We start from the raw sequence: 25,051 nt of genomic DNA on the forward strand, positions 1-25,051 counted from the left end.
ACAAGCTACAGCACTAAGATAATGTACCAGGAACAATGAAACCTAATTGTAAATGCTATGGAAACAGCCCTTCTTCACCTTAAGTCTGCAGATTTCTATGGAGTACAATAGTCAGTGCTTTTTAAGGAGAAGTTGCTGCAATTTTGGTTCTTTGAGGGCAAGGAAAAAGTGCTCAAATCAGCTATTTCTGGAGAAGTTAATAATGACATAAGGCAGCAATATAATCATGAATACATTGCTGTATAATCTTGCATAAAACCATGTTATTTATTATACACCTATAAATCAAGTGCAATCTACCCTAGATGTATTTAAAGATTGGGAAAAATGAAAGATTTTATATTAGTTTATTGAAAAAGTTTAGTGTTTTGGTTAAGAAACTCAGCTAAGTTACAAATTTGATGAAGTTGCTTGTTGATGTAGACATGAATAGACAGACAGAAATTCAATTATTCCTCCAAAATGAAAGACTTCTAAATCCTTGCTAAATTGCATTTCTGATTACCAGAGGGGGGAAAAGGAGTTATCATGGTCATGGCTCCACCTCTGTAACCATACAGTCAATTTTAACTGAATGGTGTGGAAGTGAATAGTCTGGGACTTACTGTGACAAAAGTGCCAAAATGAAACTCCCTCCACCAAAGACCACCAGACTTCACAACTTTATTTCTTTACACTGGCACAGAAGTTGGCAGAGTTTGACCTCTGTTTGTAGACAACTGTAATTTCAACCCAGTGGCTGAAGAAGTCTCTATGAAACTCTCCTGTGACACAGCCTTAAAGAAAAGAGCTACATTCCTTTGAAGAGTGTGAATAAGTCCCACTATTTTTCCAGGTTAAACAGAACTTTTAAAATTTTGTGACCCTTCTGATAAGAATAAAGAAAATACTGCATCTCACAAAAATGGATAAGCCAGATACTGCATTAAGGGGTTTAAGATCTTCAACTCAAGCTAATCTAGCCAACACTCGCATTTCATTTACTCCTTGATATTTACTCCAGTAAGATGGATCAGGATGGTAATTTCCCTGACATATTACAAAGTCAGGTAATCATTTGTGTCCCAGGTATCCAAAAGAGCAGAATTTTGTTATGGTGGCCTCCAAACAAATTGACAAATAAAGTTTCATAAAGCAGTTAGCATCCTCAAGCAGGGTCTCTGCCAGCCCCTGTGCCCCAAATTGCAGCTGTGGCTCAAGGTAGAAAATCCTCAAGTCTGAAGGGACAGAAGTATGTGGACTGAAGGCAGCTTAGTAGTAGTTTACCTTCTCTACAGTGTTTGGAGAGAGACCTGTTCAGTAATAAAGAGCAGAAACCTAATTTAGCTGTTCTGATTAGTCTTGCACAGCAGTGTGGGTTCCTGTTCGGAGGTTACATTTCCTAGGTCAGGATAGAATTTTTCCAAATATCTCACTTTTACTGCATCTCACAATTTCATTTTCAATAGTGGGGAAATTGTAATTAAGCAAATAGATTTGTTCATATTCTCTGGGTTCACAGTACATCTTTATACTTATTACAGCTTTATCATGTGTATCATTCTAGAATATGTATCAAAAATGACCAAGGTAAAGTTACACTGAGAAAATAATCACTGGTGTAACTTCAACCATCTCAGAAGAGATGAACCACATATTTCACCCCTCAGTACTTAAGTGATTCAAAATCCACATTATAGGGCAAAATAGCACATACAACTCAGCCTCTGTGAATCTCCAGTAGTATACACCTCAATCAAGAAGGTAATCAGACAGAAAGAACTGACAGGGTGAAGTTTTGGCATTCCTCAAAAGAAAGAACTTATTTTCCTTAGGCTGAAAGTATTCATGGAGCCACTGTATTAAAGTTTATGGAATTACACCGCAAATTAATTTGGTCTTCAGTGTTCAGAGTGTAAACAATGGCACTATTAGTTTGTTCAGACCTCTCTGGTCTTAATGAACTGATCAGATTATTCTATTCAGAGGCTTCACAATGATGGGGATCATTATGTGTTGTCAAAAGATTCAGCACGTAACATTCATAACACTGAGGTTTTGCTGGAGCGTCCTAATGTTAAAGGCTGATAAATTAAGCAGCCTTGGAATTCTCATTAAATATGTCAAACTGAATTGCTGTGTATTTTGCCATAGCTAATGGGTTGGGTGACCAACAGTCATTCACAGCTGAGGGCATGAGATGATTACCTTATTAAGGGAGCTGAATGAGTGTTTAGAAAGGTGCCAAGCACTAAAAAGCTGCTGAAGTTTGAAGAAGGCTGCTCCAGATAATAGAATGTCAATACTTCTAAAAGAAAGTTTCTTTCATCTTTTAAAAAAGACAGACGCATGCAAGTGAGAATAAAGTATTTCCAGTGACTAGTACAAAGATGAACTTAATTCTTTCTTGATTATGGCTAAGGTGTGATTCATACTGCTTGTCTGCTACTGCTTTCTAGCACTGAACCCTGGCCAAAAAACTCCAGTTACTGATTCATCCTTCCAGGTAAATGGTAAGAATCACCACACATCGTCTGCACTTCCCTTCTTTTTCAAGCAAAGCTTCTCATCCTTCTTATCTGCTGTTAATGCTTTCCTTTATTTTTATTGTGATTTTTTCTTCTGCTTTTGGAAAGACATTTGTGGTTCACAATTCCCATTTCTATACACAACAGAAGTAATGAAAATACCAAAGATATACAAAGAGCCAAAGCAGCATTGCTGCTCTCTGGTCTTCTTACAAAAGCCCTAGACCACTCCAGAGCCCTGCCAAGCCTCCTCCAACATATCCAGTCTGGTTTTGTCGAGAAAGTTAAGACTGATAACTGATCTTTAACCCTCACTGTTAATGAAGCTGAAGAGAGAGGATCTTATTATTCTTCAGTATTTATCTGTGCATGGTTTTTACAAGCCTTTCTCACTGCATTTAATGATGTTGCTAAAGATTTGAAACAAGTACTATTGTAACTGCTTTTTTTTGTAGATGTTGAAAGCCATTATATCATTTTAAGTGACAACCCACATTCCTTTGAAGAACTCTTCTATAAAAGCATGACTAACATTTTTTAACGTGTACAAAGTGAGAAAACACAGTGCAGCAGCATTCATGACAAACTTTTGCTGTATTTTTTTTTCTATCTGTATGACTTTTCCCTGTAAGAATTAAACTGTGACAGTCAGTTATGGAAAAGTGTAATTCAACAAATGTCAGAAGAACTTGAGTTCTTTGATTATGTGCATCCACCACCACATACTTAGAGGTGCAATGACTTCTGCTAAAGCACTTTGGTGTTAACTTTTACTGAAATTAATAAAAGCCATTGTTCTGTTTGTGCTTTTGATGGATTGACAGGGTGCATATACATGCAGACTGCCTTTTTCATACGAATTTTGTGATTACCTTTCTGCCTCACATTTCAATAGTTGAAATACACTCCCTCCTTCCTTATTCCTCCATTACAACCATATGGCTGCATACTGACACTCCACAGCATTTAAAAATCACCCCACAGACGTAAAAAATATTTCAAATGCTGGTCCTCATCACATATTTAAAATGGAAGTGAATTTTCTTGCAAAGTGTTTTGATGTAGATTTCGAATCTCACTGGGCAGGTTTGAGCTTCCTCCTGGTATTGTCTGTACTCTGGTTTAAAGGCAACGTAACACGTGCTTTGGAATTGGGGTGTGTTGAGTTGCTTTGATGTATTTTTGGTGTACTCCCAGACTGTTCTATTAGTGCAGTGAATCAGGGAATCATGATAATTTTAGAACTGATGTAGTCTGTAAGCATATTAAGATTCAGATGAATAAACAAGAGTCCCTTCCTTAAAGCATTCCTCAAGTATGGTCATTCTGTATGATGGTGTGGAGACATGCTCCTGCTCTAAATTACAATCAAGCTTTTCAAAAGCTTTCAAAACTGGAGAAGGCACTGGCACTCAAGAATCTAGAATGGGAGAGAATATAAAATTTGCAGTATAATTTCCTTCCCCTCAGCACACACACAAACAAATATTTTTCAAAACAGAAATGCCACAAAGCAATTTACTAAATGATAGAAAATTCCTGCAATGCAAAGTCTAGTTAATGGCCTTATTCACGGTGTCTCAGAATAATTAAAAAACATTACTGCTAGTGACAATTACTTTGAACTTTATTAAATCCTGTGATGAACCCATCCCTATCAGTTTGTCATATGGGTGCTGGGAGGGTTGCCCAATGCAATAGCTTCTAACTGGCATCTCAGGAGCACTGTGGCCTGTCCCTTGTGGTGACCTTACTGACAGTCAGAAAAATAAAATTCCCTGTGTGTGAAACGTGTTTTTTTCTGGCTAATGGCATGGCTGATCTTTAACTCTTACACTGCTGAGGATATCCTGCATTAGCCTTTGTCTGATTTGTGGCACAGGTACTTCTGCTGATTGTTAAAATTCAATCCATAGCAAACTAAAGCTTTGAAGGTATAGGCTGCAGGGGTCTGAAGTTACAGGGGCAGGACTCCCTTCTGAGGCTTTCAGTTGTGTCCTGGCCTGAACTCTGGGAACATCTCTAATATTCAGCTCAAATTCTGACTGAGGCTATTCTTGAAAAATAAGCTGCCAAAGCCAGAAAAAGACCCAAACAAACCAATAAATACCATCAACCTCCCCCAGCAATAACTTTTTAAAAGGTATTCCCAAAGCTTATCTTTGCCATTAATAACACAGATGCATTGTACAGAGATAGTAAGCCAACCTGAAGCTTTTGGATTACAGAAACATCCTAAAACTGCTCTTAAATCAAAAAAAGCAAATCCATATTATTTTGCAAATTAATTAACAGAGATTTTTCACTCGTCTGCCTAAAAGGTGACCTCTAATTTTCAGAAAAATCAGAGTTTTCTTGCTATTTCAAGAAACTGGTCCAAGTTTTACATAGACAACTTTTAATGCAAATTATGGAACTGAGCGGGCATTCTTGTTTCATCTTCTGAAGCTAACATAGTCCCCAAATGTTCACATCACTTGGGAACAGGCAACTTAAAATTTCACAGTAAGAAAGACATTGTTTAAGGATTGAGTGCATTTCCTGATTACTCTGCATTTCAAGATTTGGATGAGTACCAAATATTAAGACCTTTGTCTTCTGTACAGAGTTGTGAAATCTCAATGAGTTTCTAAATCTGCAGATAACAAAGCTTGTAGGGACTACAAATAAGCTGGAGGACAAGCTAGGAATTCAAATGAACTTGACAAGTGGGAAAGCAGATGAAAAGCAAAGGATATTTATTCAGTGGGGACAAAGGCAAGGTTCTTCATCTAAGCATGAATAATTAGCTATGCAAATGTAGGACGTGGATCAAGTAGTTAGCAGTTTTACAGAGAAAGATGCGAGGTTCGTTGTGCATCAGTGATGAACGTGAGTCAACAATGTTACACTGTTGAGTAAAAGCCAAATACCCCCCTCAGACAGCTGAAAATGAGAGTCAAGATGCATGAGGCAATCTTTTCCCTACAGACAGAACCCATCAAGCTGTAGCTGGAACGTGCCATCCAGCTCCTTTGCTTTGAATTCCAAGGAACATGGCCAAACTGGATAGAGTGAAACTAGGACAATGAAACAGCCAGGGTTCATTACCTATGAAGAAAGACAGAAGTATTTGGAATTGTTAATCTGAAAGAACAGAAGCAGGAAAATTGTGATGATAGTCTATAAGTATGAAAAAGTTTTTTGTAAAATGGAAGTGAATAACATATCTGTATACATGGGCTATAGCATATAAAAATTTGCAGTTGCAATAATGAAGATTCGATTTCACCTCCAGAAAACAAACTTCTATTTCAGTCCTTCACCTTCCCTACCAACAGAAGTGAGATGGACATCATCTCCAACAAGAAATTTTTAACAGGTGAAAGACATGGCTGTTAGGAATAAAGAAGGTGTAAGGGATCATACCGTAGAACTTCACAAAGTCCCTTCCAGTATTGTTTCCATTAAAAACCTAGCAAGTACACATTTCTGCACAGACTGAGGCAGAGAGTAAGAACAATGAAAGCACTTTGAGGAATCTACTCTCCTGTTACTTTTTTACAAGTTTTCCTTAACTGTGGCAGAAGCACACAGGAGAGATATAACTGGCTCAAGGTTCTAATCATTATTTGGTATTAGAGGAGAAATACATTCCTACCTTTGCCATGCTGGGCTGACATACTACAGCTGTTTTTTCCACACTCAGAAGGAGAACTAAATAATTATACCTAATATCTTTTTCAAAGCAATAATCCAACACTGCTGATTCTCATCAGTTAGCCACTGTTTTATTCCCATCAAGAGTGCTTAGCATGCATCCTGTGTGTATGTGTTCATTTAGGGTTTTTTAAACAAACAAGAGGAATATACTGTCCAACATTTGTACACCCAAGATACCACCTAACTCAGTGGATTAAATCACAGATCAGATATTCTGATGCAAGGCTAAAACTCTGTAGACATGGTATAGACAGTGGAGGACTGTGAATTACAGGAATAAATGGAAGAGCTGTGCCATTCCATATTTCAAGAAAAGTGGTTGCTTTCTACAAGTATTAAATGCAAAAGCCAGAAGGACCCAGATCTTTAAGAAATATGTAAAATCCAAAGACCTGGGTCCTTTCTATAACATATAAACCATCTAGAAATGGGTTGTCAGTGCCTTGTGTAAGGCTCATTCTAGAGCACAAATAATGTCAGAGGTAAACGTCACAACTGACAAGTGAAGCCAAACAGAAACAAGCCCTGAGAGTTAACATCGAAGTAAGCTTGGAGTTATATTTATAAGCCAGAAATATATAGAGATGCATTTCAATAATAAGAAATGGTTGTGCACAGATGGTCTGTGGTGTTGCAGCAGTATCTATATTTGCTATCACAGTCTTAAAAAAAACAAACACCAAACCCACAAAACAGCTATGCTATTGCTTTGAATCTAATCTTTCCCATCATCTACATTCTCTTCCTTTTGCTAAACATACTGAGGATATTTTAAGAAGTGAAATCACCACCCAAAGTGGTCAAAGGCCTCATGCAGCAAATGGGACAGGAAGATGAAAATATATCTACAACTCAAGTAAAAATAATGCCAGGCAGCAGCTACTGATCTTCCTATAATATTTGCTAGGCTGTAATGTTTTGTAAATTAAATTTCTGAAGGGAATTTGTATGTGTAAACACAGTAAGCAGTACTTAGTTAATCCATAAATTTATTGGCTTAAGGAACAGTTCAACCACATGGTGTTATTTAGAAATCTGTGAGGCTTTAAGAAATCAAAAATTTCACTGTGAAAAAGAGCTTTAATTTCTGTTGCCTTGAACTTTCATAGTATCAAATTTCACAATACCTATTGGCAAAAATAACAACACTGATTCAGATAAAATGCAATTTATTGTCGGAAAAACAGCTAGACAGAGATTAGACTTTAGGACCTATTCTTCTCTTGATCTATGTGCTTAATTCCTCTAAGCACTGAAGGGTATTATTTGCATGTGTCAGAGCAGACTATATGCCTTTCAACTTTACTGTAATAAATGGAACTGCAGGTTCCATTTCAAAAATGAGTGGGTGTGAAATGCAAGAGCACTGCACACAGTGCTGAAGATTACCTAATGATACCAATAACATGACCACACCACACCATGAGGGTTCAAAGCATGGCTGAAGGAGATTTAAGCCAGCACACCCTCCATCAGATAACTTCTGAGGCCACCGAAAGCTTTGCTTTTACTTATTTGTGTTTGCTGTGTTCAGCTGAGAGAACACCTCTCTTATTCCATGTATCAAGGCCCAGTAACAGACTCCTACATTAGGACTTGCCAAAAGTCATGATGCACAAAGAAATAAATTACCTCAGCAGAGCTTCAAAATGCTGGCTTCATTGTTTTAAATACATCAAATATTTACAATTTGCTTTGAAGAATTACATTATGACCAGAAGCCAGTTTTGCTGCATTATTTCTTCACATTGGTCACTAATTTTACATAGCCTTGGACAAGTAAATCAGCATTTATGTCTCGGTTCCTTTGAGGTTAACAGTTGGACTTGATCTTACAGGTATTGCCCGACCTTAATGATTCTATGATCTCTGATGTATGTGAGGTTTAAGTAAAGGTTGTTCACTATTTGGCAACATCAGTAGAGGACAACACAAACATGGAAACCATTTTCTTAGGTCATAGAACTGTTGCAAAAGATTAGATACAATGTTTTGCCAATATTAAATATGAGGTAAAACACTTGCAGTACCAGGTAGGCATAGATAGAGGAATGGGAGAAAATGCAGGACATCAGAATAGCTATCATATTTTTGAGGGCACCATTTTGGCTTCAGCACTGACTTTGGAGGAGAATCTTGCAAAATATTTAACTAACTCAGTAAAACAAGTGGTCAGCTGCAACCCCAAGTATGTTTATACCTGTGGCAATCCAGTGCTGATCAACAGAGATGTCTTAGAGAGTGACTGAGCATCTGAAGCAAATTAAAAAAAAAGAAAGCAATTTGTCCGCAGGTCCATTCAAATGCCTTGCACCAGGTAGATAATCAAACTTCTAAAGAAACCTTCCTAAAGCAAAAAAAACCCCAAACATTCATGCGCCTTTATCTTTTACTATATTAATAATGCAGTAACCTGTTTTACTTATCCAAGATTATAATCTGGTCCAGAAGTGATAAAAATTTAGAGGAACATGAAATATTTGATAGAGCTGCACTTTTCTCAGAAGTTTTCTTGAGTTGGCTAACACACTTTCAGGAGGCAGAGTGCAAGGTAAAGCTAAGTAGAAAGCTTTTCTGAATAATTTTACAGATATCCTACTATCAAAATAGAGAAATTAATACTGATCTAGTTTTACATCCCACCTACATAAATAGAAATGTATGAAATAAAGCCCCAAAACCTTCAGGTGACAGAAATAATACTTTTGAAGCGTAGAAGAGTTTCATGACAATACTAGGAGACAAAATATACAGATTATTTTTTTTCCCTCTCCAACAAGCGAAAAGAAAACCTGCCTCAAAACTAACCCAAAAGTGCAGAAAAAAAGTGCTTAAACCAGTATTTGTTGCACACAGTTGGAAATGTTAGCTAGTCCCCTGAGGGATGCCCAGGTTGCAGGTCTCCACCCAAGGGAGAGACATTCCCTTGTCTCCTGAACAAATTTACTGATTTGTTTTGTCAATTAAGATAGAGTTGGATAGCAAGGAGCACAGACAAAATTTAAAACACTTTTCTCTCCCTCTTTATCCCAGCTTATTCCCCACGTGGGCTTTGATCCAGTCTGGGGTTTCCCCTATTAGGATCCCCAGGCTCCCCTCTCTCATTCCCAAACCATCTCCCTTTCACAGCAGTGCAGGATCTCTCTGCAGCCCCTTTCTCCTCAGGCTTCTCCTCCATCATGAGCTTCTTTCCACAGGTCACAGCTCCCTCAGGATAAACTTGCTCCTATATGGGTTCCTCCTCACCACAGGGGAATCTCTGCTGCATCACTCACTCCTTCTCTCAGCTCACAGAGCTGCTTTTCCCTGCCTTCCTTAACGCCTGAAGGGTGGTACTTAAACCAGTGTCTCCTGGGGCACCCTGCCCATGGCTGAGGGCTCAGCTGTGCCCTTGGACTGGCTGGAACACAGGGCAGCCCCGAGCCCTGACCTCCCCTGACAGGGGCTGCCCGCAGTGCCAACTGAGAGGGCAACTGCCCCCAGTGCCTCACCACACCCACCCAGTACAGACCAGGGGGCCTTGGAATCGGCTTCAGCTGCTGACTCAGATCCCACCAATTTTTTACTATTTTAAAACTGGGGGCTCAACTGAACTGGTGACACTGGTGATGCGTCACTGGGCGCTACACATGCTGTTTTCCAGGGTCACAGGAGCCAGGAAGTTCCTTCTCCCTCCCTCTCTCCATACCAGTAAGCAGCCCAAAGCCCAAACCCTATTTGAGAGAAGCTGCTCTTAAATAGTGACATTAACACTTGCCATCTACTTAGGGTGTTTCTCCTTCCCCATTTCCTGCTGGTCACTGGTCACCACCAGCTCAGAGAATGAACACCATGCATTTTGATGTTTCATTTACCAAGCACTAAGTGCTGGTGAGGGTAATCCATGCCTTTCTGGGATGTGATCTCACTGCATTCTTAACTCCTAAGATTCAATGCCCCTTTGACGCCTAACCAAACTAGCAATTAGTTGTCAAGGCACAGCTAAAATGGCAAAATAAAACCTGTAGATTTAATCAGCATTTCCATGGTAGCTGAAATTATGCTGCTTAATGGCTGGAATGAGTTGCAATAAAAGTGAGTTGACTGCATATCCCCGAAAATTGATTCCTGGAAGAACAGTCAAACACAATAACTTCAGGAAATAACATTAAAAAATATTAAACCACTGGTCTCTCAGTTGCCTTAAAATGTGGACATAAAATCTAAATCTCTTTAGGAGTATACCAAATTTAGCCAAAGATGTAGCTGGAGAAAATAAATTTAGAAAGAGAGATTTTGTTTGGAATAAATCTTCAGAACAGCCTAGCTGATTGCCTTTTCATAAAGACTACTTCTTCTGGGGAAAAAATTTTTAACTCTCTTGATGCTTTGGATGTTTGAAGTTTTCTTGGTGAAATATCTCATTGTTTTCATTTTACAGCCACAGACAATAGTGCTCTCTCATCAGTACGATGTACACAAAAAAGGTAAAAGACTGTATTTGAAAATGGTGAAATCCAATTCACGGAGAAGTTGAATAAAAATTAAAAATATCCTTGAGGCATCACTCTCATGAATGCTGGGAGTTTAGCCATGATGTTAAAACTGGGCTTTGCCGTCATTTCACATGTCACAGACTTAAATTGGACAAGTATCCAAAAGTAATCAACAAACATTTTAAGATAAAACTATTTGATAAATAAAAATGTTGTGTCTATGTTACTAGACACACCAATTTCGCAGCATCTCAAGAAGCATGTGTAGATCGTGTTTACAATTTTTGGGCATGAAATACTGTGCTACTCCTGTTCATTCTTCAGGATTTTTTGCAGGGTGACAGCTAAACTTTCTATTTCTCAACACATGATTTTATACAAGGTACTTGGAAAAAAATAGCGATGGAAATTGGTATTCTTTTGCAGTTCTGCTTCTGGATAATGACACAGAAAATACTTCCATCATGCAAATTAATCTTTTGGAGAGATGTGACAGAGTGATGTTAACTATCTTGCTGTCAAATTTTAAAGCAATAGCTCATTTTTCTTTAACTTTTTAAGTATTTAATCAACATGTTTTTAAAAACAAAGTAAATAGAAAAATAAACTTTTTTAGCTTTACCTACATGTCCATTTTATGTTGATAATGTCTGGTATTCGAAAGCTGAAGCTCTGTGAAGGAGTAACAAGTTCACATTTTGTCATTATCTGCATGATAAAAAAGGACAAGTGCAATAACAATACAGCAGATATTAGGATTTTCACAGTTAACAGCCTGCCTGTCACACCTCTCATTATCTTGCTTGCATACAGATGGCTTTTACAATATTTTTCCCAAGTATCCTGCAATACTGAAATGAATTCTGTAAAATGACTTACCATATGTTTATAAATACTGTGTATGTAATCATTACATCTAGGCTGAAAGAGAGGGATGTGCATGTAGAAGTTTTCAGATATCTCACTAATGGACAACATTATTTGTATACACACCTTGCAATTTATTACAGATGAAGATTACTACTGGTAAAGGAATTAAAGACTGTGTTCAGCACAGTCTCACCAGCTTCATATAGATGCACTGAACTACCTAAACACAGTTTGATAAGTCAGGAAATGTGTGGATACCTAACTTTGCTGCTACACATACACAGCCAGTCACTTATCTCCTTCATCCCAAATGAATGTTTTGGGAATAGTACAAGCACTATAACAGGTACTTTGAATCAAATATTGATATCAAATCAGTAAAAATGAAATAAATGTTTCAGCAAATGCCAAATCTAAGGACTGCAAGAACAGGGACTTTAGGAAATAGGAGAACAGCTGCCCCCTAAGAGACTTGTTCTTACAGGTATGCTTAATGAAAGATGTGGCTGAGATGCTGAGCTACGAGTGACTGAAGAGATGCACATTTCTTATTAAGGAACTAATTGCAGAGTTACTGTAGTACTTTGTAGCGCACAAATACACAGGGCGAGAGCAATGAGAGGAGATGAACAGGCTGATGGGCCAGCAAGAGCCCAGGACACGGAATGGACTGCAAGGCACGGAGCAGGGAGATGCAAGACAGGCAACTTTATCCCACCTCCTGCCATGGCTGCCCCATCTGCTGGTTGGTCTATTCTGTAACTCGCAGAACATGCTGCAGCTGAATTACCTGGTTTCTGCCTGGCAAAGAGACTGGCTGGTGATCTGGCAAGAGCTTGTTACACCTATTGTGTCTTTACATTTTAATACCACTGTTTACCATTGCTGTTGCATTTACTAATGGCTCCCTCAAGAAATAGTTAGATCTGTAATAGTGTTTTTCTAATCTGTAAAAACCTCTTTGCTCTTCTTTTGGATAAATTTGAAAATCAATGTTACAAATATCCTTGTTAGCAACCTGTTTACATTTATATTTTGCATACTATTAATAATTAAAAGGACTGTCCAAAAAGACAGTGAACCTTGGTCTTAGACTAAAAAAAATAGGTTATCCCCATTTATTTTGCTGCTGCTTCATCCAAGGGTTAATTACCTTCAGCTAAATATCCCTAAAACTACTGAATGTGAATTTGTTTTTATCTTTGGTTCTAGTTCTTCCCCTTCCTGCTAACTCGCAGAATTTTCTATTGTAAACAACTTTGTTTTGATCTCTATTTAAATAACTTTTTTTGTCTAAAGGACTTTTGTGTCTCAGTCCACACAACATGGTGGTGACTCCCCTTACAATCTATTATTTTCTTTCCCTGTATGTGTTTTGTGGTAGCTGCTAACTCTGCATTGAGAGATGTCCCAGAATGGAGGTGCTGAATTACTAATGCACATGTAGGCATTCAGAAAATGTACCATATGAATCTCAAGTAGCATCTAATTTGACATTATGGCCTATTCAGCATGCAGTTAGCCTCAGATAACAATCACAGTTCACAGTCATGTTGTGCTAAGAATCATACAATACTTTGTTAGATTCACTTTCAGTAAAGCTGATGTTCCAGTCCAACACATAAAGCTGAAAGGAAAATTGTCATGTTGGGAATTTCTCAATAATTATAAAGCCTCTCAAAATAAACTAATACATATGTCATTTACCAAACAATATCGGTTTTGGTTGCTGCATGTCTCTAGTCATCAAAATGGAATTATTATAGCTGTGATCATCTAATATGGAAATGCAAACACCACATAACTACCTTTCATCAATAGATCAGTCCACATTTTGAAAATTGTTTCGGGGAAATTTGTGCCAGAGATGTGTGCACTGAAACTGGTTACAGCAATCACTGTTAATCAGTCTTTAAAAACCAAACAACAAAAAAGACATTCCCAGACATTTTGTGAACAGCAGGAGAAGTCAGACATTCCAGGATAAATTATTCAAAGCTCTCATTTACTTCCTTACATGTGCTCTACAGAAACTTCCCTGGCATTTCAGATGAGATGCTTCAAGAAAGAACACTGACTTTGTTGCTGCTTCCGTGCCTGCACCACATGGGTGTCCCTAAGACTTGGACAGCCTATATGTCTAAAATGCATGGGTGCCTGTTCTACACTTGTGAGGATAAAACAAGCAGAAAGAAACCCCACCTACTTCACTAAAAATCAAATGTCTCACTAGTGCAACATCACTTTCAGTTTTTCCTCTCTAATTCAGTAGCTACAGGAGTCATCACGCCCTAACCTGACTCTTCTGAACGTCAGACTTCTCATTGTGTGGAGTGGTTTGACATTAAAAAACAGAGCTGAGACACCCATCACTGTTCCCCATGTATCTTTGTTTAGTGGCTCTGCACAACAGATGGAATTTTATGTCATGCAGCATTAGGCTACTGTTAAATTTTAATTTCAATTAATGGTCTTTATACTCTTTCTTTATGCACACCAGGGATATTTTAGGCATCCATTTCCCTTCTAATTAGCTTTTATTGCTGAATTCATTCTGAATCTCTGGAAGTCATTAGATTCTCTAGGATTCGCAGCTGAATTTACTTACTCTCTAATAAAATTAATTAGTCCTTCACAAAAAAATAGCTAAATTTGGTCTACCTCTATACATACAGTAAGTACTGAAAGTCTGTTATATCTACATATGTCTTTCAGGTACAGAGGTACAGTCTCTTTTTTTTAATGTTGATTTTATCCTTGCTACTAACATCACGGTTTCTCAGGTTGATACTTTGCCTACTTCACTTAAAATGAAACCTATTTCAAGTGCTTTGTCTTCTAGATTATGGCACAATATCACTTATACACTAATCTCTGTCAAAAAGCTGTTATGTATTGTGAGTTTCCTTAGAACATTGTGCTCACTGTAAAACTGTACAGAGCCCTCTGGCCTAAGGCACAGGTAATTTCCACAAGTACTGCTTGAGAAACTCAGATGATGTAGGCTGATAAACTGTAAAAAGTATAAAAACTTTTATTGGTCTGCTTGAAAAAAGAGAAACAGCCACAGTAATCCAGGAACGAAAGGAGTCAATATATATTCTCCCCTGCCCTCAGTGATTTACTAGAAGAAAGGGTCAAACGTTTTCATGCTTCTGGGAAGCAAACAAACAAAAAATTGTGCTGTGCACTAGTGTGGCTACTTTCTGTATTTTTACCATTTGGACAGTTGCTTATAAAAATCTTGGTTAGCTTAGTGGCACAACGACATTAAGCTCTAATTTATCACTGTGCTATAACTATGAAAATTGAATAATATACCTTCAAGGGAGAGGCAGTGAAAGATTTCATGCTGTATGGATTACAGTGGAATATTTATGTCACTAGTTAAGAGTCTGCAACAACTTTTGTAGTAACCTCCCATTTTAAGAAGCGTAAATTGTACGTGGCTATTATAAGGCCACAGTATAAGTGATTTGTAAAATATTACAATATTTATAAGACTCGGAATTGAACTTATCACATAAATAGTTTCTTTAATTTATACTTTTCATAATATCAACACACAAACTGCATTACTTTTAGAAAGCGGTTATGAACACACAATAGACATTTTTATCCATTCCCAGATCTAAACAAAAAGGTACATTTATACCAGAGACACCATATGTCACATATATGTGGTCATATACATACTGTTACCACTGTATTTATGGACATAGCAATGCAGTGATAACAGTGTTTTTCTGATCCCTTTCTACAGTCAAATGCACCTCATGTAATTATTCATTTTATTTAAATCCATCATTTTGAAGGACCTGGCTTCACAGAGGCGACACCCTCACAGACAAAAGATGTTCTTTATAGCAGACAGGCAGCTAAAGTCAGGAGAGTTTAACGTACAGGCAAGGGTCTGAATGCTGCTCAGAAGCAAGCACATAAAACATGTTGTCACTGGAAGCATAAGAGCTGTAGCAGTGTAGGTGGGGGTTTATTTCCTTATCTAATTTGGCATCCCCATACTAAGGATATTCTCACCAAATTAAGTCCAAAGTCCCTGTTTAATAGAAGAGAGAAAAAAAAAATTGACAAGAAAAAGTACTTCAGAATTGCACACTAATTTAATATTTTCCTGGTTTGCTCCTATAGAAATAGCTGATTTCTTTTCCCATCCTGATCTTTTTTCAGTTTGATTTCCCATACTAGGCCCAAGAGCAACAGTACCTGGCTTTATTTAGTATATTTGCCCTCAGCTCTTCCCAGTTTGCCCAGTGCATGCTCTTGCAAAGCCCAAGGCTCTTCCCTCTGTGCTGCAGGCACAAGTGGACATGAACAAAAGAACAAAGCTAGCTTGTGTGCTCATGAAAAAGTGCACAGAATGAATGACAGTTCAGAAAACATACAAAGTAAACAGACACATCCAAAAGGAATGCTTTACATTGTGTCACAGTTTTGGTGCTCAAGGTTAAATCTACAATCCACTACCTTCCACACTGTTCCTTAGCTTTCAGGGAGAAAAAGACAAGCTGTAGCTGGAACAGAAAATCTCTGGAGGAGGGTTAATCTTCAGAATGGCCTATGGTCCTCTGCCAAGGAAGTACAGTGAATGGTTCAGAGCAGAACAAGTATTTTTTTTCTCCATTGCATAAAAGGTACCTTACTCAGGTCTTGCCTCAGACAGGTAGAAAGCCATGGCTCTTCATAAACACAAAACAGGTAGAATCACAGAATCACAGAGTCAGCTGGGTTGGAAGGGACCTCTGAGATCATCAAGTCCAACCCTTGATCCAACACCGCCGTGGTTACGAGACCATGGCACTCATGCCACATCCAGTCTCATCTTAAAAACCTCCAGGGACAGGGAATCCACCACTTTCCAGGGCAGCCCATTCCAATGCCTGACCACCCTCTCTGTAAAAAACATACAGAAGAAAGGGTCCATAACAGCTGAGCATCTTAAAAATCATCAATTACTTCATAAGGGACAAGAACAGATATCAGGGAGCACCACAGAGCAAGGGTGAGGTGGGTGAGCAGAAGTGCACGTTATCAACTGACGCAACCCAGCTACCAAATTAACCTGTTAAATGAGCATGGACTCCTGGGTTCTGTTTTAAAGATTTCAATTCTTTTTAACTCTCTTCAAGTTTGTTTTTGAAGAATAATTTTACTACTCTGTTGGATTTCCCAAGTTTTCACCCTTTCCAAACAGAAAAAAAAAAATTACTATTTTGTCCTATGGGTAAAAACTCAGTAATCACTCCATGAGAAATTAGGAACCAGAAATAATTCTTTCATCAGAGTCTTTCTCTCTGCCTAGGGGAACTTCAGCTTAGATAAATAGTGGACAAGATTGAAAAAAATCTTGAAACTCACTTGATCATAGACTTTTCCAGAAGAATAATACTGTAACCCAATATAAAAAACAACTGCAGAAGTAACTTAAAGAATTAGATCACTCAAGGAAATTAAAAGGCCAAATCTGTTTTGCCTTTATGGAAAAACTGGTAAAAGCAAAAGCAAGAATTATTCAAAATGGTATTTTCTTAGGCTTCTTCATTATCATTTCCAGGCAGTGCTTTTTCACAAGATTAAAACAAAAGTAAGTAAATGTATTTATAGAAAATGTTTAAATATTCATGGTCATGAAACATGGCACAACCTCATTTTGTGTTATTCAGACTCATAAAATATGAAATAAAATGATATTTTCCCCCAATTCAACCTTTTTTTAAAAGGAAATGCTGACTAAAACAAAAGAATCATGCAAAACAAATGATCAGAATAAAAGGATGATATGAAGTATGGATGCTAATTGAAAACCTTTCATTTTTACTCAAAAGCTATTATGTGTTTTCATTTAGGGATTTTGGGTTTGTGATTTTTTTTTTGCATAAATAAGTTTAAACAATGGGTAATACAGAATCATTTATGAATTTGTTAGGCTGGAATTTTAAATAGTCTCAAAAACTCAAACTGGTCAAAAATTAAATAATATAAAATAAGCCACCTGCTCCAATTAACATACCTAATTTCTTCTCTGCTTTATGTAGCCATTTTTCCCATAAGCATATTCCACATGCAAAATTTGAAGTGCCAGTGTACTTCTTTTGGTTTATATTTTCAATATTATTTAGTTTTGCAAACCTTCAATTTTTATTTAATCCTCATTCAAGCAGATTTATTTTTTAAAAGTTAAAGCTTTTTTTAAGACTTGCTGGTTAGCAAAGTTGGGTTTGGGGTTTTTACTTTCTTCTTTTTTTTTTTTTTTTGTTAAACCTGATGCTTATCCCTGATGTACATGCAATTTTTGCTTTAAAGTATTGATTTCACAGCTCCCTGAAATTTTTGAGCACTTGTCTTTGAAGTATGACACGTGACAGCACTTGTCTTTGAGACCTTCAAACCTGTTCCTGCTAGTTGTGGGCTATAGAGTCACTTCACCACAGAAACCCATAAGCTGTGGCTGTGTGTCATTGCTACCCTTCAAAGCTTTTTCTCCTTCTGCAGCTTTTGTTTGGGATTATTTTATTGTGTCAGTGACTAACAGCCCCCCTTCAATTGTCATCCTTTATTGCCTATTCCTGACAGCTGCAAAAATACTGGCTTCCTTTTTTAATCGTGAAATGAACTCTTGCAGGAATGGGGAACACTACAGTTTCCTCCACATAACATTCTCCAATCAGAAAATTATAATTTCTCAGATGCATTAGCACAATATACTAGGAAACAGCTGCATAATTTAACTTAATTGTTAAGCAATACCTCATTATAGCTAGACAGTAAATTCAGCAGTTCACATTTTTTGTGTGCCTCTCGTCTTTTCAGTGCTCACATCATGTTCTCTTTTTCATCTGCCTTTCTTCTCCCAAAGGTGCTGGAAAAGAGCCATATTTGCAATAAAAATGAATTTAATCTTCCTTAAGAACCAGTTTAAATTCATGGTAGATGCCTAAGATTCAAATTGATAGGAAAGTAAGCCCTTGTAGATAACCCTGGAAAGTCTGATAACAGACACTCTTCTATTTTTTCAAACAAATAAAAAATCCCATCCAAAATCCAAGACCAACTAATCATTCTGTTTTGAAATACATCTTAACTTCTAAAGGCCTACAATAGCAGTAAATATTGTTCAGCAGGGTAGAGGTGGAGAGATTCAAAAAGAATAGAATTCAATGCAGATGTGGTGAGCACCTAATGTATGAGTTGTTGTAAGACACTGTGAGATATGAAACCATTAGCATTCCCCACTAGTTCATCTAAGAAAATGTAATTTATGGTATGGACTTGATCAGGCAATGCTGGCAAGTTAACACCATTTCTTCTCCAGACATTCAGTGAATCTAGTCCTCCCTCTAGGCCTCCCTCCCTTCCTCTACCCCTCCCTTCCTTCCTTCCTTCCTTCCTTCCTCCTTAATAATGGTTTCATCTTAAACCAGTTTAGTTTTAAATCTTCTTCATTTCCAAGTTTGGGATTTTGGTTTTATTGGTTTGGTTTTGTTTTTGGTTTTTTTTCAAATTAGTACTTTCTGTGTCAATTTAAACATATTTATGCAATTACATTTGAGTTCAATGGCAAGACAGCTATTTGCAGAGTGTCTTCACGGTGTATGTCTATGTGCTGACTCCTAACTCCCGTGCAAGTTATTAATTTACTAGATTTTCTCTGTTGACAAAACAAAAAATTCCACTTAGTTTCTATATTAGACACACTTTATGTTTTAAGCAACTATTCCAAACATGCATCACTTTTATTGCTGCCACATGTTTAGGTACCTCTGAAATATTTATGCTGTATCATTAAATGCCAACACAAAACCCCCTGGAGCTGCCTGTAACTTAGAGGTGTGTTCCCAGTCCTGCTGCTGGTGGTTTCTGCCTCTTTGGACCAGGAGCTTTCCTGTGTTCTGAACACAAATTGAGGCTGCCTGTGCTATGACTGGCACATCTTGCTCTCTTTTCAGTAGCTGTACATTTCTCTCCCATATTCTTAACACAGGGTTTATATGGGATGTGGGAGAAGGAAAGGATGTTACCCCAAAAGTGATACTCACCCTCCAGCCCCTGGGAAGAGATTGCCTGTAGCGTGGACTCTCCAGCACTGAAAATAGAAGACAAGGCATCTTCATTTGTGAGTCTACTTTCAGTCATGCAAAAGGCATACAGAACTCATTTGGAATAAGATCAGAACAGTAAATATTAAGAACCACTGTTTACATTCCCCGCTGTAAGTTAGGACTATTATAGAGAAGCACTCAAGAGAGAGTAGGAAAACTTCAATGACCTTTTTTCTTGCTGGTTCTATGTACTATGAGCAATCAGTAATTAAAGGTGTTCTAAAACTGTAGCCAAACATTGCCAAAAAATTAAACCTTGGGCCTTCAGAGGAAGATTTTGAGGTTTTGTCCTTTTGTTATTTTTCAGATTTGTTCCCTTTTATGTTCACAGAGATTAAAATAAAATCACTTGGATACAAGAAACAGTAACACTAGGAATCTGAAAGTGTTTAGTCAGACCATGTAATTACTGATAACAATCAATCATCCCTGTAGCTTCTGATCCATGTAATTCCCCACCCACTGAAATTCAGCTAGTTTCTAATAAATCTTTCGTTACTAAAAAATTGAAGAAAGGTTTTTTGCATATTTATAACCATTTAACAATCAGATGTTGGCTGGGGTTTTTTTGTCATTACTGCACATCTTAGTACAGCCTGACTTTATTAGATCAGTTGAAGAAGTTTTCAATTTTGTAGATTGTTTTTTTCTGCTAAGAAATATCAGCATCATGTGATTTCACTGATATCTATCCAGCTTGTTTCCCATACTGTGGATTAATACATAATCCTTGCTCTTTCTCCCTCATAAGGAAACAAAAAGGTCCTGATTCCTACACTTGGACTTTTATAAGCAGGATGTCACAGTTCAGAATCTGACAAAGCATGGTGAAAACACCTACCTGTGTATTAGTATGCAATGATACAATGAAATGTACCTGTAGTTTTACTGAAGGGAATGACTAATTGGCTTCCTAACCTGATCATCTAATTAGAGTAAGCAGAACTGTAGTCATTACATTTAGTTCTTAGGACAGCCAGTTATTTTCTGTTGATAATTACAGAAGAATAGGAGAGAAACAGCCTTGCCAGTGTTTGCATGAGGGAAGGACTATTTCATTTCTGCATTAGGCAAGGGGAAGGAAAAGATCATCACAAATATGTGGTGAGGTTTAATTTTAAAGTATATAATTTATACCAATGATATTTATTTGCTACATAAAAAGCGCACTCTTTTATTTAGCGAAGGCATTAAAATAAGTGTAAACCTGGGAGAAGTGAACACCTCCTATGAAATATTGCTGAGTTAAAAAAAAAAATAACTTCACTGCCTGACTTCATAAGTGTCCACAGCTACAGAATTAATGTCTTCAAGGTAAAATTAACCTTTGTGTTCCAAACAGCACCTGATCTCAGTCACTAAGAAAAGTACTCCCTGTGGCAGAAACAGTTTCCTGTTCTCTGCCTCCAGCCTGTTGAACTGTAAGGACTTCAACTGGAGAAGTTAAATACTGAATATTCTATCATTCTGTTTTATACATATGTCCTAATCACAGACTCCTTGCATATCTGATGTATGGTGAAGGCTCTGGTCGTGTTATGGACAATCTTTGCTTGTCTGTTCCAAGAAGAAAAGTGGTTTTGGCCAAGTCAGAACCCCATTAAGAGTATTTCTCAGTATGATTCAGCATGTCTGTACGTTATTTAACAAATCTGAGCTCACTGTTCCTAGTTCAAATTCAAGAGTAGCTTAGATGAAGAAATTGCACCTGTTTAACCTGGAGATGAGTCAGGTCTTCTGATGAAAAGATGTCAGAGAAGGGCAATAACTTAGCAAATTGAAAAATGCTAAAGAGTGACAGCTATTGTTCTTTAAACCAAGTCCCTACAGAAAAGTTTGTCAATCTGCTGTTGCAAACATATTTACAAAAGGTGCTGATAAAATCTACGGGTATGCTTACAACAGGGGGAAAACGCAGTCCTTCTGTGGTCAGTGTAGCAGCTATGAAAACAATATAAACCAAAAAATAATTCTGAAGTGCAAAACCTGAAAACAATTATTCAAGCAAGTATAACTTGCCTAATACTTTAAAGTAAACAATAACTCCATTAGCATATTTTGCAGTTCCCTGATAGCCAACCATACTTATCAACAAGGAACTGAGTCTTCTTTCTGCATGAATTAACCTTCATCTTTATCTCTCAGTTTTTGAATGGCAAACACTGTAACAATGATTGAGATTAAAATGTTAGCCTGAAGTCAGATACCTGATACAATGGATGAATCTTTAATTCACTTTTAAATTGCTTAAATAATGTTACATTCAAAATTTTCTGCACGAATGAACATTAATTCAGCCAGCAAAGAAATGTTGCCATGTTTAATTCAATAGTTTTAAAAATTTACTTATTAAAAGATTCTAATTTAGCATTTTCTTTGGTATTCTATGCCTTGCTTTGTAAGATGCATCAACAGACCATGATAAAGAGATTAAACAAAGCTGTAAAAATTCTGCCCAAATAGAGTATTTGTTTTTATTACAATGGCTTTTTACACAGAAAACTATGACAAAAATAAATGACATAATTTGATAGCAGATTAACACAATCATGGCCTCTGCTTCTGCAGCAGTTCACTGATAGGTAAGTAACAACTAATAAAGAAGGTTCTTGAAGCCTAGTGGGTCTAGTTCTCTTATTTATCACTATTTATCATTTAGATAGATGTCACTCCTTGAAAAATCCTAGAAGATTGGAAGAATTTCTAAAATTCCCTAAAGTCTTTAAAATATTCTCAATTTATTAAACTGTCAAGTGACTAGTTCAATGATATAAAACAATCAGCATTAACCTGATTAAATATTATATTCATTAAGGGAAAAATGTAGGAAAGCCCACACACTATGGGTAGAAACCTACCACTACTACCACAGAACTTTATTTCTCACACAAATTCCTTAAAGTAAAACATTCATGTTCTGGAAGAGATTGTATAATTAGCAAAAGTAGATCTGTCCTCACAAATTAGGGAGCCCTCCATTTTTATTTCTTCCATAATTTCATAAATTTTCATATTCATTAGAACAGATAACACATTAGCTCTCCACCTCCCTGCTGCAGCCTTAGAAGTCTTGAAAGGGGTCTAGCAGCAATCTAAATTGAGGGTTTTTTAAGGTAATAGGCTATCCCAAATGGTTTGGGTAATAAGGAGGAAAAGATTTCCAATAAAGTTCAAGAACTTTCTTTCTCGGCTTAAAATTAAGATACGTGATTTTAATCACTAATATATCCCTGCTGCTCTCCCAGTCTGCACTGAGCATCACAGCACTCTCCTGACAGTTCTTAGCTGAGCTTCTACCAAAAAAAGCTCTTCAAGCTGGGAAGTTACAAAGAGCTTTTGTCAAGAAAGCTGCATCAGACCAGGTGCCAGATCCACTTTTGTGCAAGAGTAGGACGGAAAACCCCAACACATACTGCTTTTCTACAGATTATGATCCACACAGACTTGCAGGGTACGCCTGAGGAATGCCAGCAGTTAGTGCTTGTCTCGCAGCTGGTGCTCGGAAGTTAAGAAAAAGGTAAAACAAATCTGACTCTGCACGTTACAAGATGCCTTTAAGGTGCCATTTGTGTACCAGAAACTCACAGTGCAACCCAGGTCAGCCACCTGAGGCACCAGCACCCCGAAGTGAACTTTTCTGTGCAGAAAAGTGTTATGAGCCCTGTCCGCTGCTGTGGTCCTGCAGAAGGAAAAAGGAAACAAAACCTTTTTATGCTTAAGATATTTTCAATAAAAAACTCATTTGAAAACCTAGTGATCTATAAGACAAAGACTTAAAACAGAATTTGAAACTGTTTTGGAGATTTTTTGTTTATTTTGCTTTTCTAAGCCTGAGAGTTCATATTGTTCAGCTTCTAGCAAAAGAATTAAGACCAAAAAACTACCCAAAGACTTTTTCCTTCAGCTTACTTTTTTAGTCTACTGTCAGCAACACAGAAATTTTCAGCTACTCTTAACTTGTCTTCCCCTAGAAAAAGAATCTCTTTTAGCTTCAAGTACACATTTAGGGGATATTAAAATCTACAAAGCATATTATTTTTCCAGAACAGTTGATATGAACTTGGTTTCTTAGTGTGGCAGAGCTAAGAGTCACGATGAAATACACCAAATATCTCCAAAATCCTAAATATTCAATCCAGTATTTTTCTACTCTCAATTCTGGTACACACCTTCACAAAGCTCACTGTAAAACAGCAGTGGGAATGTTTGTCTCAATGCATGGGTGTCTACAATTTAATCCTGTAACCTCAAGAACATCATCATCATTTATTTTCTTCCTGAAGTGTTCAGCAAGCTTAAAGTGTATCTGTGTGATATTTAACTCAGGCGTAGGTTCGTGTTCATAAAGAAATATCTGTATATATACCTTCCTGTAAATGAAGTTTCTGTCCTCACCTCCTTTTCAAACAGGCTTTTGGTGCAGGCATAGTGTAAAACAGGCACACATTAAAGACCCTGGCAGTGTTTCATTGCACCAGGCAAATGAATGTGCCCATTCCGTGTTTACTTGGACATTTTTATCCCACTGCCTACTGTGGAGTATGGAGGGATATTCACAGCTGCAAAGAGGGCTGCCCTGCTCAGTGCTCACAGACCAGTGAACAGTTTGCTCCCATTTAGCAGTGACAGTGCTGTGGAGGAAGACCCACTTCAAGAAAAAAGAAGGAGCAAAGAGCAATACAAGATTTTTCTGTCTTTTCAGCCCTCTTTAACATTTTGGTAATGCATGAAAGTCATAAAAAATGGGAATATTTTCATCCCAAAGTCAGTTAGGTCAAAAATATTCTAGGAATAACACATGCAAGTGTAGGTACTTGATTACTTTTCTTTCCTAATTTTGTAAGTTTATTATAGCAAAGTATTTCTAAATAATGAAAGGAAAACCTTAAAAAGTGCTGAATATTTTAATTAAGAGCTGGGGCCCACTGATTCTGTGACTAGAAAAGGAGAATTAATAAATTCTTTTATTAGTAATGTACTGTAATACAGCAATTTGGCTGAGAACAAGAACAGTGTGGGTGCAGTATGTTAAGACCCTCTAGAGTATCTGTCAGACATCAGGAAACAATAACTAAATTAAAGATATTCATGTAGTAAAATTCTAAAAAAGCAAACCCCAAACCGTTTACTGACCTGAAACATTGAGGAAAATTACCCAGCAGAAACAAAATCGTGTTGTAGTACAGTTTATATAATTAACCCAGGTTGGCCGAAAGCTTCTAAGTTATAAATAAAATAAAAGGATATGGTGGATACTTAGCCTGGTTTTGCTTGCTCACATAATTTGCAGGTGTATTTTGTATATAGGTGAAGTATTCTTGGCTGTAATTTCCATATTACTTGCCTAGAAAGCAGTGTTTCTCTGCAACAAAAGCTGGGA

At 37.2% G+C, this 25,051-nt stretch overlaps 1 long non-coding RNA gene across 1 annotated transcript in view; it reads right to left on the reverse strand.

Moving 5' to 3' along the window:
* Positions 1-1,215: 1,215 nt before the first annotated feature.
* LOC108507349 overlaps positions 1,216-25,051 on the reverse strand; it is a 41,664-nt gene continuing 17,828 nt past the window's right edge. Inside the window, exons 2-4 of the long non-coding RNA XR_001878093.1 lie at positions 19,609-19,655; positions 18,320-18,431; positions 1,216-1,292 (exon numbers count right to left, since the gene is read on the reverse strand). This is a non-coding gene — a long non-coding RNA (uncharacterized LOC108507349). The remainder of the gene's footprint in view (positions 1,293-18,319; positions 18,432-19,608; positions 19,656-25,051) is intronic.

This window comes from Lepidothrix coronata, unplaced genomic scaffold (assembly GCF_001604755.1).
Source record: "Lepidothrix coronata isolate B3197 unplaced genomic scaffold, Lepidothrix_coronata-1.0 Scaffold7, whole genome shotgun sequence".
Classification (NCBI taxonomy): Eukaryota; Metazoa; Chordata; class Aves; order Passeriformes; family Pipridae; genus Lepidothrix; species Lepidothrix coronata.